The following is a 7804-nucleotide window of genomic DNA, read 5'->3' as shown; positions in this document are numbered from 1 at the left end:
AACATCATAATCAAACTGCTGAAAACTAAAGGTAATGAAAAAAGTGTTGAAAGTAGACAGAGAAAAATGATGCCTTACTTACAGACAAAAAGCAATTTGAATGACTTTGAATTTCTCACCAGAAATCACAGAGGCTGAAAGGAAGTAGAACATTTTAAAAATGCTTTAAAAAAGGAAAAAAAAAAAAAAAGAAGAAGACTTTTATATGTAAATATCTTCCAGAAAAGAAAATAAAATAAAGATATTCTCAGATGCAGAAAAATTAAGAGATTTTATTGCTAGCAAACTGACTCTGATACCCAAAGAAGATCAGTATTTAAAAAAGAGCAATATAAGTGATAAATGTCTGGGTAAATAAAATAGACTGAGTTATTTAAAAAGTGTTTGAAGTTTGAAAGCAAAAATTATGAAATTATCTGAATAGTTTGAATATACGTTGATATGTAAGAAAGTGCCAACATAAAAGCAGGGGAGATGAAGGGACTCAAAAGATGGTAGGATTTCTACATTCCATGAAAAGTGGTACAATACTATTTCTAAATGTGTCAAATGTTAAGTATGCCCTAAAGCAATACTTAAAAACTATGCAAATAAATATAGACAAAAAACAGAGTAGACAAGTTAAAATGGAATACTACAAGATATTCAAATAGCTCAAGAGAAAGCAGAAAAGGGGAAACAAAGACACAAAAAAGAAGAAATAAACAGAAAATAAATATTAATATGGTATACTTAAACCCCAACATATCAATATTTACATTAAATATAAAGGCTCTAAATTATAGAGGTTGGCAAACTTTTTCTGTAAAAGGCCAGATAATAAATATTTTCGCTTTTGTGGCCAGGGTGTCACAACTGTTCAACTCACCCACTGTAGCACAAAAACAGTCATAAACAAAGCATAAATAAGTGTTTTGGCTGTGTTCCAGGTATACCTTATTGATTAAACACCAAAAACAGGCAGTGAGCTGCATTTGGCCCATGGATGGGCTGTAGGTTAGTGGTTCCTGTTCCACACAAATTAATTAAAAGACAGATTGTCAAAATAGATAAATAAGCATGGCCAAAGTGTATGCTGTCTGTAAGAAACTCACTTCAAATATAACAGCATAAGTCGACAAAAAGTAAAAGAGTGGAAAAATTATACCATTAATCAAAATGGAGCTGAGGTGGCTACATTATTATCAAACAAAGAAATCTCACAGCAAAAAATTTACCAACAATAAATAGGGACACTACATAGTGATAAAAGGATCCATTCACCAAGAAGACATAATGATCTTCAATGTCAATGAACATTACAATGGAGCTTCAAGATACATGAAGTGAAAACTTGTAGAGTTGAAAGCACAAATACAAAAATGCATAATTATAGTCAGAGATGTAAACACTTCTTAATAAACAATGTAATTATTATAGTAAAATTACCTAGGATGTAGAAGAACTGAACATTATCAACTAATTGCATCTAATTGATGTTAATAGAAACATTACCTGACAGAAATATTAACAACAACCAATTGAATATAGCAACACATAAAAAGAATAATCCACCACGGCCAAGAAGAATTCCAACAGTTAGAACCGGACAAAAAACAATGGACTGGTTCAAAATTGGGAAAGGAGTACGTCAAGGCTATATATTGTCATGCTGCTTATTTAACTTATATGCAGAGTACATCATGCAAAACGCCAGGCTGGATGAAGCACAAGCTGAAATCAAGATTGCCAGGAGATATATGAATAACCTCGATGTGCAGATGACACCACCCTTATGGCATAAAGTAAAGAGGAATAAAATAGCTTCTTGATGAAGATGAAAGAGGAGAGTGAAAAAGCTGGCTTAAAACTCAACATTCAAAAAACTAAAATCATGGCATCCAGTCCCATCACTTCATGGCAAACAGATACGGGAAAAAATGGAAGCAGTGGCAGACTTTATTTTCTTGGGCTCCAAAATCACTGCAAATGATGCCTGCAACCATGAAATTCAAAGATGCTTGCTCCTTGGAAGAAAAGCTATGAAAAATCTAGACGGTGACGTCACTCTGCCAACAAAGGTTCATCTAGTAAAAGCTATGGTTTTTCCAGTAGTCATATGAGGATGTGAGAGTTGGACCGCAAAGAAGGCCGAGTGCCAAAAAAATGATGCTTTTGAACTATGATGCTGGAGAAGACTCTTGAGAGTCCCTAGGACAGAGATCAAATCAGTCAATCTTAAAGCTAATCAATTCTGAATATTCATTGGAAGGATTGATGCTGAAGCTGAAGCTCCAATACTTTGGCCACCTGATGCATAGAGCTGACTCACTGGAAAAGATCCTGATGCTGGGAAAGATTGAGGGCAGGAGGAGAAGGGGGTGACAAGGATGATATGCTTGGATGGCATCATCGACTCAACAGCCATGAGTTTGAGCAAACTCTGGGAGATAGTGAAGGACACACAAGCCTGGTATGCTGCGGTCCACGGGGTCACAAAGAGTCTGACGTGACTAAATAACAGAACACCAGCAACAAGCAGAGTTTATCACAGAAATGCAAAGCTGATTCAATATTAAAAATCAGTCAATGCAATCTACTATATTAACATCCTTTCCAAGAACATTTTGAACATTCACCATGGTAGATTATATTCTGACTGACAAAAGAAACCTTAAGAAATTTTTAAAAACGGAAATCATAAAAAGTATGCTCTCTGACAATAATATGATAAAGCTAGAAATAAATAGGAGAATAATAACAGGAAAATCTCCAAATACTTGGAAATTAAATGATGTGCATCTAAATGAGCCACAGGTCAAAAGGAAGTCTTCAGGAAGATTAGCGAAGATTTAAAACGGAACAAAAATAAAATACAACATAACAGAAACTGTGGGATGAAGATAAAGCAGTGTGTGTGTGTGTGTGCTAGTCACTCAGATGTGCCTGACTCTTTGCAACCCCATGGACTGTAGCTCCCCAATCCTCTAACCATGGGATTTCCCAGGCAAGAATACTGGAGTGGATTGCCATTTCCTTCTCCAGGGGATCTGCCCAACCTGGGAATCGAACCTGGGTCTCCTTTGTTGCAGGCAGATTCTTTAACAGCTGAGCCATCAGGGAAACCCTAGTTAGAGGGAAACTACAGCATTAAATGCTTATATCAAAAAGAAAGATCTTCTATCAATAATCTAAGCTTCCTCCTTTTATATTTATTTATTTATTTATTTTTTTATTAGTTGGAGGCTAATTACTTCACAACATTTCAGTGGGTTTTGTCACACATTGATATGAATCAGCCATAGATTTACACATATCTGAAGAAGCTAAAAAAAAGCAAAATGAACACAAAGCAAGTTAGAGGGAGAAAATAAGGAAGATAATGGCAGAAATCAATAAAATTTAAACCAGGAAAACAATAGAGAAAATCAATGAAACAAAGAGCTGACTCTTTGGAAAGATCTATAAAATTAATAAATGTCTATTAATATTAACTCCCCCAAAAGAAAGAGAGAAAACATTATTTACCAATTGGAGGAATAAAAAAGTTACCACAATTGTCACCAGATATCTCATAACTATTAAAGAAATTGAATTCATAGTTTTAAAACTTCTGCAAGAAGTCTCCAGGCCTAGATAATTTCACTGGAGAATTTTACCAAACATTTAAAGAAATAAAAGCATTCTATGTAATCTTTCTAACAAGTTAAAAGGGGCAAAACATTTCTCAAGTCATTTTATGAGGCCGGCATTACATTGACATCAAAATCAGACAAAGACAGTACAACAACAAAATGCCTACAGACCAGTATCACTCATAAACAAATCCTCAAAAATATTAGCAAATTAAATCTAGCAAAATATAAAAAGAGTAATACACCATGACCAAGTCAGCTTTGTCTCAGGAATGCAAAGCTGGTTCAATGTTCAAAATCTATCAATGTAATTCACCATATTAACAGTCTAAAGATGAAAACTCTTATGGTCATATCAATTAACATAGAGAAATCATTTTAGGAAGTTCAACATTAAGGAAACGTCTTCAGTGTGATAAAGGGCATCTGTAAAAACACACAGCTAACATAATACCAAATGGGGAAAGGCTGATTATTTTTCTAAGATCAGTAATAAGAAAAGACAAGCATAATTTTAGGCATGCATATTAGATGACTGAAACTCTAATGCAAAGCAAGGAGTCTATTATTCAAGCCAGGATAATGGTTACCTCTGGGAAAGGAGATAGAGAAGTGGTTACAATTCAAAGGGGCACAGAGTGGTCTTCCCAAGGTTGGCAATACTGTTGTCTATTTTTTGACCTAATGGTATTTTCATCAGTGTTTACATCACAATTTGTTAAGTCGTGTATTTATCTTTTGCACTTTCCTGTATTTCCATTATATTTTCCAATGACGTGTTATAGAAAAAAATTAATATTTAAAAAATTTAAAATGTTACTTTCTTTAGAATGAATTCTTTCTTTAGAAAGAATAATTTAGTACCTTAGTCCTCATAACTTTATATTTTTATTTTGCTTGGTTTTTTAAAGCCAGAACATTTATTGCTTGACTAATCATTGAAATCCTTAAGATGAACTGGATACTGGGACAGCTGCCCTCTGGGGTTTAAGTGTTGCTCCTCACGGAATCCATGCCTGAATCTGCCGTATACAGATTTTAGGTGCTGCATTCGACCAGTCCCGGTGGTATTTCGTCTTTTAGCTTTAGCACTCCAGCTATACTTTCTCTTTCGTTTGGCAGGACAGCCACATTTGCCGCAGGTTGACTTCTGAAGGTGGCAGGCTTTACGGCCACAGCAGCGGCACAGCGCGTGCGTCTTATTCCGATGCTTTCCAAATGATGGCGTTCCCTTCTGCCCAACTTTCTACATTTTTAATATTAACGCTAACAATGTATAAACACTTGAAGTAAAAAATTGCCCTCTGGAGATTTTATTGGAATCAAACCATAGTTTTGATAGTTAAGCAACTCCTGAGTTTTAGTTTTCTCACCAGCACAGTGAGGGGTGGACTCGAGAGCCTCTTCTGGTTGTGGGTGGGGCCCCCGCGAAGGAAGAACACGGGGGATCAGCTAGTAAGCTCCTTAGTCTGTCCTCAGCCTCAATACAAACCCTTTCTGATTGAAAAAGTGTCAAAACTTGGTCTTAATTACCTAAAAGCTTTTTATATAAGTTCCTTAAAAGATTATTTATAGTAAAGCCATTTAATATCATTAAGGTAATTCCATGTGCATTAAAAAAAAAAACTTATTTTAAACTCCAGCGATGGCTCAAAATGTCTGTCCTACTTTTTTAGGTTTCACTTGCTTAAAATAGTATTTAAAATAAAAATTTGAAGCAAAGGGCCAATAGGAATTTAGAAAAACAAGCGTGGATAGAAAATTAAGAATGTGTAAAAGTCCTGTAACTAAATCCTAATTTCTATCAGTATGATGGAGAAAACAAAGTTATGTAAGCAGCCTTTAGCAAAAGTGCAGATAATAACCTCAATCCTTTTTTTCTAGAATTGGAGAAAACGACTTAAAGCTTGAATTTTTATTATGAATGTTCATGTATTTTAAATTTTTAAAAGGTCTTACTTTGGGAGAGATACGGGGGTTTTCTAAAATATATAGAATAATAGCCTATCTTTGTTTTTTATTATATATGATAAAGTTTTAAATTTGTATGTAGTGAAATGTAGCATTCCCTACTCTGTGATTCCTTTTAATCTTTGCCTAGAAAGTACATCCTCATTCATTTCTCATTCATTTAATTAATCTCTTTCATTTATTTAATAAATATTGAACAGTTAATATGTGAGAGTGTTCTAGGTATACATCAGAAAACAAAATAGACAATATTTCCTGCCCTCTTGGACCTTACTTGTACAGGAAGTAGACAAAAAACATAATTTTTTTTACTTTATTTATTTATTTTTAATTTAAATTATTTATTTATTTTACTTTACAACATTGTATTGGTTTTGCCATATATTGACTTGAATCCACCATGGGTGTACATATGTTCCCCATCCTGAACCCCCCTCCCACCTCCCTCCCCATCCCATCCCTCTGGGTCATCCCAGTGCACCAACCCCGAGCATCCCGTATCATGCATTGAACCTGGACTGGCGATTCATTTCACATATGATAATTTACATGTTTCAACGTCATTCTCCCATATCATCCCAGCCTCGTCCTCTCCCACAGAGTCCAAAAGACTGTTCAATACATCTGTGTCTCTCTTGCTGTCTCGCATACAGGGTTATCGTTTCCATCTTTCTAAATTCCATATATATGTGTTAGTATACTGTATTGGTGTTTCTCTTTCTGGCTTACTTCACTCTGTATAATAGGCTCCAGTTTCATCCACCTCATTAGAACTGATTCAAATGTATTCTTTTTAATGGCTGAGTAATATTCCATGGTGTATATGTACCACAGCTTCTTTATCCATTCGTCTGCTGATAGGCATCTAGGTTGCTTCCATGTCCTGGCTATTATAAACAGTGCTGCGATGAACATTGGGGTACACATGTCTCTTTCAATATGGTTTCCTCAGTGTGTATGCCCAGCAGTGGGAGTGCTGGGTCATGTGGCAGTTCTATTTCCAGAAAAAAACATTATTAATAAGTATATTATATGACATGTTAGAAGGTAATAAGTGCCATGAGGGGAGAAAAAGGTAGCGCAGAGCTATGGAGATCAATAGTGAGAGGAGGTGGGCGATTGTGATTATAAACAGGGGAGGATCAGAGTAGAACTCATTTAAACAGGTGATATTTGAACAAGATACTTAAAGGAAGTGAGTGGATAAGGCACACAGGTATTTGGGGGAAGAATTTTCTAGGTGAAGGGAAAAACATGCACAAACAGTTTCTGAGATCAGAGGTTGCCTGGATTGTTGAAGGAACAGAATGGAGTCCACCATGGCTGGAGCAGAGTGACAAGGTGGGAGATTAAGAGGGGTAAGGGGACTCTCATGAGACACTGTAAGGAGGTGAATAAAACGGGAGCCATTAAAAGGCTCATAATCTAACTTGGGTTTTGACAGGGTCACTCTAGCTGTGCTTCTGAAAATGACTGTAGGGAGACAAGAAGAGAAGCAGAGTGACCTGTTAAAAGATGACTACAATAATCCTGGCAAGGTGTGAGGGTGACCCGGGTCATAGTGTAACAGTGGAAGTAATAACAAGTGGTCAAGTTGTTATTATTATTTGTTATTGTTATTATTATTCCAACGGAAGAATGGATTTTTTATCAGCTGAGATGAAGAAGACTATGGGTGGAGAAGAGATGGATAATATTAGTTCAGTTTTTGACATCTTAAATGAGTTGCCCATTTGATATTACAGTAAGTCCCTTTTGTACACACAAACCTTCAAGTTGAGGACTTTCAAAAATGTGAACATGCGTTCCGTCAGTGCTAGGCATGAATGAAATTGCAGCTTGCCCTCCATGAACTTCCCTGGTGGCCAGCTGGTAAAGAATCTGCCTGCAATGTGGGAGACCTGGCTTTGACCCCTGGGTTGGGAAGATCCCCTGCAGAAGGGTACGGTTACCCATTCTAGTATTCTGGCCTGGAGAATTCCATGGGCTGTATAGAAAGGGGTCTCAAAGAGTCAGATATGACTCAGCGATTTTCACTATTCACTCTGTCTCCTAAGCTGACGATCCTTCAGGTCTACCATCTCCCACCTCCTCTCCCTCCTCTAGTCAGGAACTCTTCTTGCCTGTTCACTTGATGCCAACCCATATATGTCAGCGGTTGTACTATACTACTGTACTTTTTAAAGTCCTGTACTATAAGGTTAAAAATATTTTCTTTA

The 7804-nt window shown here is 36.2% G+C and overlaps 1 pseudogene; it reads right to left on the bottom strand.

Annotated features, from left to right (window-relative positions):
• Positions 1-4561: 4561 nt before the first annotated feature.
• Positions 4562-7387, bottom strand: LOC122427837 (annotated as a pseudogene).
• Positions 7388-7804: the final 417 nt, after the last annotated feature.

Source organism: Cervus canadensis, chromosome 25 (genome assembly GCF_019320065.1).
Source record: "Cervus canadensis isolate Bull #8, Minnesota chromosome 25, ASM1932006v1, whole genome shotgun sequence".
Taxonomy (NCBI): domain Eukaryota; kingdom Metazoa; phylum Chordata; class Mammalia; order Artiodactyla; family Cervidae; genus Cervus; species Cervus canadensis.
The sequence above is the reverse complement of the archived record's forward strand: the minus strand, read 5'-3'. Positions and strand labels throughout refer to the sequence as shown.